We start from the raw sequence: 12083 nt of genomic DNA, 5'->3' as shown, positions 1-12083 counted from the left end.
GAGCCCCGCCCCCCCCCCCCCCAGCCGGCTGCCTCTTGACTTAAATTTCTAATCACCTCTCTGAGAATCGCCCAGACTTTGGGCACGCTGACCTTAAAACATCCAAATCAAGCTCATTCTCTTTGCCCTAAAACAGGTCTCTCTCATTTCCTTGTTTCCCAACTGCTTTCCAGGCAATTGGTGTGAAAACCTGCTAAGTGCCCTCTACTCTTCTCTCTTTCTCCATTTTTCAGTAAGCCATCAGGATACAGTCTCTCTCACTAGGTGCCAAAACCTAGTTTTGGCTAAAAAACCCTCAAGCACTGGTCTAGGCCTATACTTCACTCAGATCACAGCAAGACCCTCATCCTTCCCCCAGCTCCGCCTCTGGCTTCTAGCAGTACTCCTCTCCCACACTCTCCACTGGCAGCCTCCTCTTTCACTCAACCAACTGTCCAGGGCTTCTCTCCAATGTCTACCATAACACTGACCCCCCCCAGCCTGACCCGCAGAGCCTTCACACCGGGGCATGAACGCTCCAACAGGCCAAGCTTGGTGGGCAGGGAGGGTCACAGCTCCACTCACACACGTCCCTGGCCTTTGCTCATTTGGAAGTCCGCCTACATGCCTTTGCTCACTCGAGCTGCTTCTTCCATCCAAGCACTCCCTCTCACCCCTGGATGCGACTCTCAGACCACTCATTTCATCTGTTCATTTTCTCAGGAAACGAAGCCCCAGGGGCCTGGAATGACAGGCATCAGGTCACAGGCTGGGCTAGACAGAGCTGACCTCTCTCCCTTTAGGGTTTTTTCCCTAGACCACACCAGGTCCCCATGATTTGCTTTTTTAAAAAAAATGAAATAAATACCTCGGCTTGAAATGTCTTAATTAGACTAAACTTCTAAGCCCACCAAATTAAAAAAAAAAAAAAAAAGCACAGTGCCCACATTTCCAGTAACTTGGGGATTTCCCTTAAAAGACTCACAAGCCCCGCTGCACTTTCCAGTTTAACCACTCAGACTATGTGGATGTGAAAGCTCTGGTGCCCAGCCTGGGGTCTGCCCCAAGGACCTGAGAGCAGATTCACCTTGCCCCTACAGAGAGGAGCCAGTTGTACTCTACAGCCTCTGTTTATTCAATCAGGGTTAAAACCAAAAAAATTGTTAGATCTACAGAGCCCTGAAAACCTGCTGAAAGAGGGGCTCCAGGACACTGCAGGCTTTCATAACACCTACATCCAAACCACATCTCTGGCTCCTGTCGGGAGGGACAATATTTAAGATGTGTACGATCGGTTCCGACTATGCCTGCTGATTAAAGTCAACAGTGAGACTGTCAAGCAGAATTTACTGCATTTTGAAAATTATGACCTCCATGGACCAGAAGGCTACTGATGTGTTGAGAGCCCCAGCCCCAGCCCACTTGATTGTGAGACTTCTGTGCACAGACCACTGCACACACCTACCCACCCTCCCCTCTGAGAGCCAGGAATTACATCTTTCTCATCCTGGCATCTGTGTCCCAAGTGCCAGGTTCAGAGAAGACACACCGCCAGTGTGTGCTGACTGACACTGAACTTGAAAAAAAAGCTGGATTTCTTGGCCAAGAATGTCTGGAAATACCACAGGACTCCCCGAATAGTGTGGTAATTGCAAAATAATTAATACAGAGTTGTATGCTTTGGTTGTCTAGCACAGTGACCTCTTGCTCTGGGGCAAAAAACCCAGAGATTACATCTCAAGTAGTCTAAGCACTATAGAATGGGTAAAATCACACCCTGGAACGATGCTCTTTCAGTTACACTAAAACTGCGTGATACACCGTCACTGAGACTCCAGCGTACTTGACATTCTCATGTACTCCCTTCATTCCTCTTCAAATGCAGGAACAGTACTACGGCTATTTTTAGAACTATAAAAGGGTTCTGACCATACCAAAAGCACTAGCAAACTTCATGTTCATTACACAATCCATTTAGTAATAATCAAAACACAAAGAGCCACGAACTCATTACTCATAAGCAAGTTTTTGGTTTGCACTTCTGAAGTCACATTATACAATCAAAGCTCTAATATTTCAAATCTGGAAACTTACATGTGTAAGAAAGCAAAAAACCTGACACAATAGAGACCATAATAGACCTGTGCAAAATGTCCCTAAGCAAATATTGTCTCAAAGATCTTAGGATTTATTTTCACCTAATGACTGATTTCCTCTGGGTCCACCCTGTGAAAAGAACTTCCGCAAAATACCATTTGGCTGATTCTTATCTGCCTACAATTATGAACTCTGCTAAACAAATAAACTTCCTTCCCATTTTTAAAGTTTTTCCATAATTGGAGAATCGACATCTTTGGGGGTCACACTATTTTCTGAACTTGAAACAGCACTGGCAATGAAGGAATTCTTCACAGTATTTTGAGACAAGAAAAGGACTTCAGAAAGGGTGGCACAGCTGCTCCCTACCTCTATTTTAGGGAAGGGGAAGTCAAGGCACAATTGTCCCGCTGGGTCAGGTCACAGAGATGGCTGGTGGCAGAGACCAGTCTAATTTTCTCTGTCCTGTTATTCCCTTATTGGAGCTAAATGACTTGTGACCTAAAAAGCATTATGATCTTGTTCTGCACAAGTGAATCAGGACTTATGTTTAATTCATGCAGAATGTGATAAAACAACAGGAAAAAAAAAAACCCCTTATACCAAGGTGAGTACCCAGTGATGCAAAGAGCTCTGGTCTGAGTCAGAACACCTTGCATTAATCTCAGTTGTCACTTCAGGGAAACCACCTCATCTCTGGAGGACCCAATGTTTTCATCTTTCAGAAAAGGGAACGGAACTAATAAGCAACTGTGAAGGTCATCTCCATCTCTAAATGCAATGAAGAAGATGATGGTGATGCCTCACACTCAGTAAGTGCTTGATCTGAGCCAGACGTTGTTCTAAGTATCTTATGTGGGTAAATCCTCAACAGCCTGGAAGATGGCTCTTAGCCCCATTTTGAAGATGAACACATTCATGCTTTAAGAGAACTTATGTGTCCAAGGTGGCACCTCCACTGGGAACAGATGGAGAGGAGATCCATCCAGGCCAGTGGGTCCAGAGGCCCTCTCTTCCTTATCAGAGGTAGACAGTCTAAGATGACCGCCCTGACTTGCAGTAACAAGAGATATTTCAAACTGAGAACAATCATTGAGATCATTCAACATGATGTCCTATGAGACCAAAGGTCAAGGCCCAGGGAAGTACAACTCTGATGTATGAGTCAAATTCAATGGAAACATATGACTCCATCCACCCCACTGCCTGGACCAGCCCACTCTAAAGAGTGCTCGACAGTGTACATTCACTCACCTCATCTCATGTGACACCCAAGCAGAACTGCACGGTTGGCAGCAGAGCAGAGGTTACCATTCCCATGGCATTGAGCCAAGACTAAATAGCAACACCAGCAAACCTGGGCCTCCAAGCCACACCTTCAGCTTCCTGTCTGGTGTCCTGTCGCTGGCTGGAGGAGATGCCACTACGGTAGGAAGCTCTGGAATAATTCTTAACATAAAGAGCACTTTCCAGTAATCTCAATAGCTATGACAAGCTGCCTAACTTCTCTGAATTCAGTTTCTTCATACACTTTTCCCAACAAGGAGGAAAGAAGGAATAATACCACTACTTCCAGGATTCCCTGGAAGCTGACTACTCTCAACATAATAGCTAGCACATATTAACTGCTCAGAAATGTAATAATCTCTTCCTTCCTATGGCTGCACTAATGTTATAAATCTACTCTGTAAGTGATGCTTCTCTGAGAAAACTCGCTCTTTCTTACTGGAGGAGAAGAGCTATAGCATACACACCTGCCTCGTCTTCCACAGGACACCCTCTTGGTAGTGGGAGCCCAGGACTGGGAGGTATGTCACCTCACTGGACTTTGGCAACTTCCACTCTCTTCAAATAATCAGAACCTGGTTTCTTCCTGTACAAAGTTCACAGAACTGGTCAAGCCTCCCAGGCTCTTGAACATCTACGCCAATGACACTCTTTCATATGTTAGAGAATCTCCATCCACCTCAACAGACTACTCAATTTATGCCTCTTTTCTTTGCCTATTTCCTTGCAGGCCCCTTGATCTACTCTGAAATGCACATGCGTACACTCAGGTAGCTAACCAAAATATTCTCAATGACAATCTACTGATAGACATGCATACTTTTGATTTTAGTAAAATAATTTAGAGAGAAAGTACAAACAAATCAGCAGGACATTAACAAAGCGTGCAAAAAACCCAGGGATCCGGGACCTTGAGTTTAAGTTCTACCATAACAAGATATGTGATCTTGTTCAAATAAAGTCACCTTGTTCAAATGAAGCCCTGGGTCTCAGTTTCCTCATGCAGAAAAGGGAAAATGGCTTTCCATTCCAGTATAACCAGCATGACCACCATACCACAGTTATCAATAGGTGTGTCCACGCGCTCGGATGTGCTGGATGAAAGAAGAGAGTCACTCTTAATTCTGCATCTCCTGGTATCTGGGTAATTTACTTAACAGGACCTGTCTTCCTTAAGGTTAAAAAAAAATCACTGGTCTCAAAAGCAAAGCAAACAGAGTTAGAGAGCAGCCCTGAAAAATACTAAAATATGATGGAAAACTACCAAGAGTATATCCTAACTTTTTTCAAGCATGTTTCTTTAAAGACTTAGTTCAAATATCCTCTCCTCTAAAGTCTCCCTGACTCCCTGTGCATATCTGTATTATCACACTAAATTCAACTATCTTCACAGGCGTCCTCTTCCTGCTAAACTGCAAGCTGCTCAAAGGCTAAGCCTGTGTCCTGTCTCCTCTGGATCCACGGCACCTACCACCACGCATTCACAAAAACCATGAACTACAAACTCAACCACATTTTAAATAGTTTACATTTACAGTCTTCATAATTTCTTATGCAAAATTTGACACTCCATTTTAAAATAAGACCTATAAAAAAGAGATACAGATAAATACAAAACACATTATTAATTTTACAGATGAAAAAGGCTCAGCCCAGCTCAAAGTGAACAAGGCCTGTGAGTCTAATTCCATCGCAACATGTAACAGACAAAAAATACTCTGCAGAAGTACCAAAGTGCACGATAACGAAGGAAATTTTTTTCATCACATTTTTCTTATAAATCTAACAAAGTAGTGTAGATTGCTAATTCATCAATCTTTCAAAAGCAAATACAGAGGTAACAGAAATAATAACAGAAAGGTACTTAAGTCTAAAGACACAAATAGAACCGAATAAATTTTTTTGCTTTTCTGTAACTTTTATAAACGTTCCTGAATACCAATGTATATTATGAAATAAAATTTAAAAAGACTATTATTTCTACTCCTTAAAAGTTATCAAAAGAAAGAAAGGGTTCCACATCATGTATCAATAGGGAAATGCAAATTAAAGCAACAAAGAGATATTATTATACATCTATTTGAATGGCCACAATCTGGAACACTGGCAATACTAAACACTGACAAGGATGTGGAGTAAAAGGAACTCTCACTCACTGCTGGTGGGAATGCAAAATGGTATGGCCACTCTGGAGAACAGTTTGGCAGCTTCTTAGAAAACTAAACTTACTCTCACCATATGATCCCACACTCCTTCTCCCTGATGTTTACCCAAAAAAAGCTGAAAGCGTATGTCCATACAAAAACTGACACAAAGATGTTTATAGCAGCTTATTCATAACCGCCAAAACTTGGAAGCAACTGAGAGGTCCTTCTGTAGACTAATAAACTGGTACATCCAGACAATGAGATATTATTCAGTACTAAGAAATGAATGATCAAGCCATGAAAGACACTGAAGAAACTTACATGTACATTACTAAGCGAAGGAAGCCAATCTGAAAAGAATGCATACTTTTAGGATTTCAGTTATACAACATTTTGGAAAAGGCAAAACTATAAATATTGGCAGTTGCCAGGAGCTGGAAGAAGGGATGAAAAGCATTGCACAGAGAATTTTTAGGGCAGTGAAACTATTCATTGTGATATTACAGATACATATGATTACACACTTATCCAAACGCATGGAATGTACAACCCTAATAATGAACCACAGTGTAAACTATGGACTTTGGGTGATAATGATATATCAATGCAAGTTCATCAATTGTGACAAATGTACCACACTGATTAGGGATACTGATAACAGGGGAGGCTGTTGCATGTGAGGGAACTGTATCTTCTCCTCAATATTGCCATGAACTTAAAATTGCTCAAAAAATAAATCTATCCAAAAAAACAAAGCAGGAGATTTGAATCTACTTTTCAGTAACAATTTGATGCCTAGTTCATTATATTATCCTAATGGTATTTGGGGCGAAGTTAAATATACTGAAAAAGAGGAAAGGTCATCAAAGTATTTTTTTAATTTAATAAACTGAACAGGGATTTCCCCAGAGTTCCAAAGGTTAGGATGCCACACTCTCACTGATGACAGTGTGGGTTCAATGCCTGGTCAGGGAGCTAAGATTCTACAAGCTGTGGGGTGTGGCCAAAAATGAAAAAAAATAATAAACTGAAGAATTCATATGTAAAATGTTCAAAATTTTTAAAAGGTGCAAGAGTACGCAATGCAAATTTTTCCTTCCACTCTTGTTCTCCAGACACCCAATTTCAAAGTTGCTGAGTTTTTTTAAGTCTTATTTCATAGAACACTATTTCCACTACTGTCCTCCCATATAACGTGACTATTCTGAAGTCACAGCATTTGTTTCAAAAAATACGAGCAACTCCTATGTCTAATAGTAGGTATAAAAGGAAATATTTAAATTGAGAACCTTCCTACTCAAAATGTGGTCCCCAGATGGGCAGTATCAGCATCATCACCTGTGAGAAGCTTGTTGCAAATGCAGAATCTTGAGTTCCATCCCAGACCTGCTAAAGCAGAACTATTTAATACATTTCAAAAAGATGCCCAACTGATTTGTACACACTGGTATACATGACAACACCACCTCTGTTTTCACAGAGTGTACAAGCTAAGAAGATAAAATACTTAAATAATTGCAATGCAAGATACACAGACTAGACCCCACAGCTACGAGAGTCTGGGGACTGATCAGTTTTGGTCTCTAATGGTTCCCACTATCGCAAGTAAAATGCCAACTCCTCTGAAGGGGTCTGTATGCCACGCACATCCTGGGCCCTGCACATCTGTTCAGCTCTCCCTCTGCTACTCCCTATAGCAGATTTCCTGCCCGTCTGACAAACAGCCTGTCACTGAGGCTCCTCCAACGTGCCTGCATGCCTCTGAACATGCTACCCTAACCACTTTGCACCCCTGAGCTTCCTGGCTACCTCCCCCTTGGGCGCCTTCGGGAGGGGGCAGGAGCCCCTCCCTGCTCTCCCATGGCACAGCACAGCTGGCTGATGTCTACCCTCCCCTGCCAGAGGAGCTCCTGTAGTTATTTTCTATCCAGTTCAGTATGCTCATCCAATGAATGAATGAATGAGTAATCAGAGATGCTTCAGAGAAGGTGTCACCATCAAAAGGACTCAGATGGTCAGAAATGGAAGATCAGAGAAGAGGCACATTTAAGGCTAAGATTGGATTAGGCAATCTATCTAGGAGAACAAACTATAATTTACTTTTCTTTCTCATTATGAGATCTGCTCCAGGCAGTGTTTCGTTGTGGATTAGATGGGGTTTCTATCCCTGCTTTTCTCCCTTCTCTCGTTGAAAAATCAACCTGTGCCCAAGTTATTGTCATTCTCAGTAACCAGAGCTCCCCAAGCACAGAGAGAGGCTGTAGCCACCACTGCTCAAACACCCCCACAGGAGCTTGATGGGGGCCATACCAGTTCTGCTTAGCAGAGGCAGCAAATTTTTCAAATTCAAGGAGTGGTTTGGCTATGACAAGTTCTTCCCTCTTCATTAAACTCAAACATGCACTAATTAAAAGTAATTTAAATCTACAGACCAAAAAATATGGTAATACATCTTTTAGAATTTTCCATCTCAACCTAGGACATAATCTCAGCAACAAACCAACATCAGGCTGACTGACAGCAATACTGCCACCTATATACTAGCTATAGTCAGAGTCTCACCTTACAGGAAGGCTGCTGTGCACCAGTTAACAGAAGAGCAAGTCCAACTGGTCAGAGGCACCCAAGGTGGGCTGATCCAGTCTGCAGGAAACCTCAAAGATAAGTAAATAAGCCGAATGCCAGGACCCAACTGTGCCTGCAAGCTGTGGTTAGCAGCAGCTGAGCAAAGAACAAATTGTGCTTGTATTCAATACAGAAGAAGCAATATGCTACTCAGTCATTTGCACCAATCTCAGACACCGGGTCACAGTCATTCCAGAAGACAGAGAATAATTACATATCCAAGGCATCACTACCACCTCCTGAACCACACCAGCCTCCTAAGCGGTCCCCCTGGCTTCCCAAAGCAGACATCACTCCTAGCTTTCACATCCACAGCACTTAGAAGCAACCCCTGCACAGCACCCTGGAACCCTCTATAGTCTGGCCCACATCAGCCCTTCCTGACTCACGACCCAGCTCTCTCAGGCATAACCTGCCTTCCTCCTGCTGCTGTACCAGGCCCACCTACAGGCCTTGTTCCCTGCTGGCCCCTCTTCCTGGTACTTCTTTAGGGACCTATTACTACTCAGGTGAAATGCCACTTCAGCCCCAGGCACTCCCCACCAAACCTACCTTGTTAACTTTCCTTCCTAATACTCACCACCATCTGCAATTATTACAGTTATTTATTTGCTTCCTTCACTGCTGTCTCTCCTGTCTAGAATTTGAGTCATGAAAACAGGGGCCTGGTGTGCCTGTTCACTGCTCAATCTCAGGTCCTCAATCAACACCTGACACATAGTAGGTGCTTAGTAACTAGATCCGTGTTGAATACATTTGTTAACTTGTTGAATGAATAATGGCTATAAACCCAGGTTCTAAGCAAGGTCAAAATAAGAAAAAGCCTGGTTTTACATAAAATATATATTAGTGATTGAGTATGAATTTACAAAAGGACTCCTTTCCTAATATATTTTTAAATATTACAAAGCATCAGTGTTTACACTTTTTAAAAGATAAACTTTTAGTGCAAAATGAGCTAACTCCTCCAGGGCATGAATAGTGAGTGCCTGGTGCACAGATGGCACTCACTAAGTATCTGCTGAATATATACAGAAGCATTGGAGAATAGCTTAATACAAGGCATGAGCTACATGAAACTCGACTTGGATTTGAAAACAGCAAATTTGGCTATATTTAGCTCCCATTTTCTATTTTATCTGACAAATTGACATGTACATTTTAAATCCACTAATTTGAGATACAGCAGTAATCTTAGCCATTGTTTTTATAGGCAGTAGAGATCCAAGGAAGTTCAGAAAATTATCTGGCAGTTCTGTTGCTGTTAGTCTTCACAAACAGGGAAGTAGACGCATAGAAATACTCAATAGATAACTCAGAACTGCCAGGGATGTCTGTGGATTTAATATAAAAATCACAGAGCTTGAGAAATTTGTTTTTATTTAACGATGTAATCTACATAAAAACTCTGGTATCCCTGATGAAAGACTAATCAAGAAATCATACCTCAAAAAAATACAATAAAATAAAGATATCACACCTCCATAAACCTGGCTCCATTTTCAATATAATGCACACCTGCCTTAATGCTCCAAGACATGTCTAATATTTAAAAGGTATGTTAATTTTTCTTTTAACAGATAATCTCTTTGAAATAAAATTCTTCCCTATTTTGGCTTTATTCTTACATGATAAAATGACTCTCTCTACATGTTCAGTATTCACACACTATTAATGCATCACCAAAGAAAACCAAATTCAAGTTCAGGTCACCACCTGCATCAAGTAACAGACATCTACTCCCAAGTAACAGACATCTATTCCCCTTCTTCTTCGCTAACAGATGTTGGGCTGCAAATTACAAAGGTCAAATTAGGAATTTTTAATAGATGTGCAAGCGATTGTGTGAGGTGTGTGCTTGCGTGCATTTGTGAGATCTTGAAGGGTCATTCTGAAATCTAACATAAATGCACTTTGGGAGTAGGCACATTCTGTACCGTATCTGTGCCTCGTTTCTACTTTTAAAACATTTCCTAGTCTATAATGCAAAGTGTGTTAATGACTTGTCTCTTAACTGAACACCAAATAGGTTCCATAGAAAGCCATTCTTATAATTATAACCCGAAGAAATGAACTTTCAAACAGTAACTTCATATTCTAAAAGTGCTCACAGAATAACACAGTCTACAAAAATCAGTTAATAGGGTGCAATTTACAATAGCACAAGACCTAGAAATGAAATACAAAAGAATAACATTTCTTAAAACTATGCTGACAACTGATAACTTGGCTCCAAAAACATTTCATAGTTGTTTGCTATTGTTCTGTAGTTTAAACAATTTTGGAATAACATGATTCAGAACTTAGATCAAGTTGGTCACATGCTGTTCATTTTTTACATGAACTTTTCAAAAGTACTGCCAGTTGTGGAAAGCTGACTTGATTTTTTTTTTTTTTAATAAGGCTTTGGTTTGCCGTTTTCAAAGTTCACCACACTCCTATAGTGTAAAGCATCTTATATTGTATGCTTTAGGAAAGTACATAAAACTATAAAACAGTATTAGCAGTAAGGTTTTTTTAGATTTACCTCTTGATTTTGAAATAAAACAAGTCTTTTTTTTTTTTTTCTTACTCCTTTTGGCCTTACAGTATAACAGTATAGTAATATTGGGTTGGCCAAAAAGTTTGTTCGGGTTTTTCCATACGATGTCACCAAAAAACGAACTTTTTTGCCCAACCCAATATAGAAGCAGATTCAAATCCTCAACCTAGAATGAGTAACAGAATACTCAGGCAACACACCCTGAATTACTTTTTAAATCATATGACATTTTTAAACTTCAGCATTATTTGGAAAAGTCAACAAGTTATCACTTCAAGCCAGAAAATCTGGGCATTATTAATTTGTCTTCAGTACAAAACTGCTTCACAACGACTCAAAACACGTTTGAAAGTCACTTCACTTTTACTACTAGCTGTGTTTCAGCAACTGAAGATTCTGGTGGGCAAGAGGAGACAGTAGGATATAGTACCTGTCTAATAACTAGTGTTACCTGGTTCCTGCGTCTCTATTTTATTATCACTTATATGACAGGCAAAGCCTATCGGCCTCATATAAAGGTATTTGTAAAAATGTACTTTTAACACTCTAAAAGCACTGCATCATAACTAGACGTACCACCACCTATTATTTGTAAAGGGTCACAGAACGGCTAACGGGTTCTCTCAGTGAGTTTAATTTAATTGCTCAACCAACTTGCCATACACCAAGAGCGAGCCCTGCGAAGGGGCTGGCAGAGAGAGGAGCCCGCTGGACTCGAGAAAGGTGCCCCATTAGCCCGCCGGCCTGTAGAGGCTTCAAGAGTTGCATCGTTCAAAGCACACAACACCTGGCACTCTGGGAGGATATTATTCTATCACTGCCTTCTCAAACTGGTGGGAACTCTAGAAATCCACTCCAATCCCTTCATTTTTGGAATAGCAGAATTGGCCTGGACTTGTAACGCTTAGTGATTCTGAAGGCGCCAATGTTCTGAAAATAAAACTTCAAAGAAATAAAAAACTTAGATTTAAAATTCAGACCCCCCCGCAAACCTGCCCTTGAAAACCAGGGAGTTAAAGACAAAAGACAGACATCTTCTAAGCGCACCGAGTTCAGCCTCCGGGCATCCTCCGTGCGCGGTCCCGACAACCGAGCACAAACCTGTCTGTATAGGGGAGGCTGACACGCGAGGTCCCGCCGCCTGGACACGCCTCGCGGGGAATCCGGGGCGCGCTGGGGGCCGCAGAAGCCCACCCGCCCGGTGTCGAGCCTCACTCTCCCCACCTGTGAACTGGGCGTGAGGCCCCTGGCTCTTTCTCCCCACAGGGAAGAAAGTCTAATGAATGAGAACCACCTGGTGAGCGACCCGGACCGCGCTGGCCGCTCTCCGGACGCGGTCCCCGAGCAAGGGGCGCCCCTCGCCGCGGTCCGATCCCACCCCCACCACGCTGCCGACCCCCAGCGCA

General features: G+C 42.0%; 1 protein-coding gene across 5 annotated transcripts in view; it reads right to left on the bottom strand.

Annotated features, from left to right (window-relative positions):
- Positions 1-12083, bottom strand: part of TBC1D1 (TBC1 (tre-2/USP6, BUB2, cdc16) domain family, member 1) — a 227872-nt gene that overhangs the window by 136150 nt on the left and 79639 nt on the right. The gene's annotated exons all lie outside the window — the stretch shown is intronic.

This window comes from Bison bison, unplaced genomic scaffold, assembly GCF_000754665.1.
Source record: "Bison bison bison isolate TAMUID 2011002044 unplaced genomic scaffold, Bison_UMD1.0 scf7180017864310, whole genome shotgun sequence".
Taxonomy (NCBI): domain Eukaryota; kingdom Metazoa; phylum Chordata; class Mammalia; order Artiodactyla; family Bovidae; genus Bison; species Bison bison.
The sequence above is the reverse complement of the archived record's forward strand: the minus strand, read 5'-3'. Positions and strand labels throughout refer to the sequence as shown.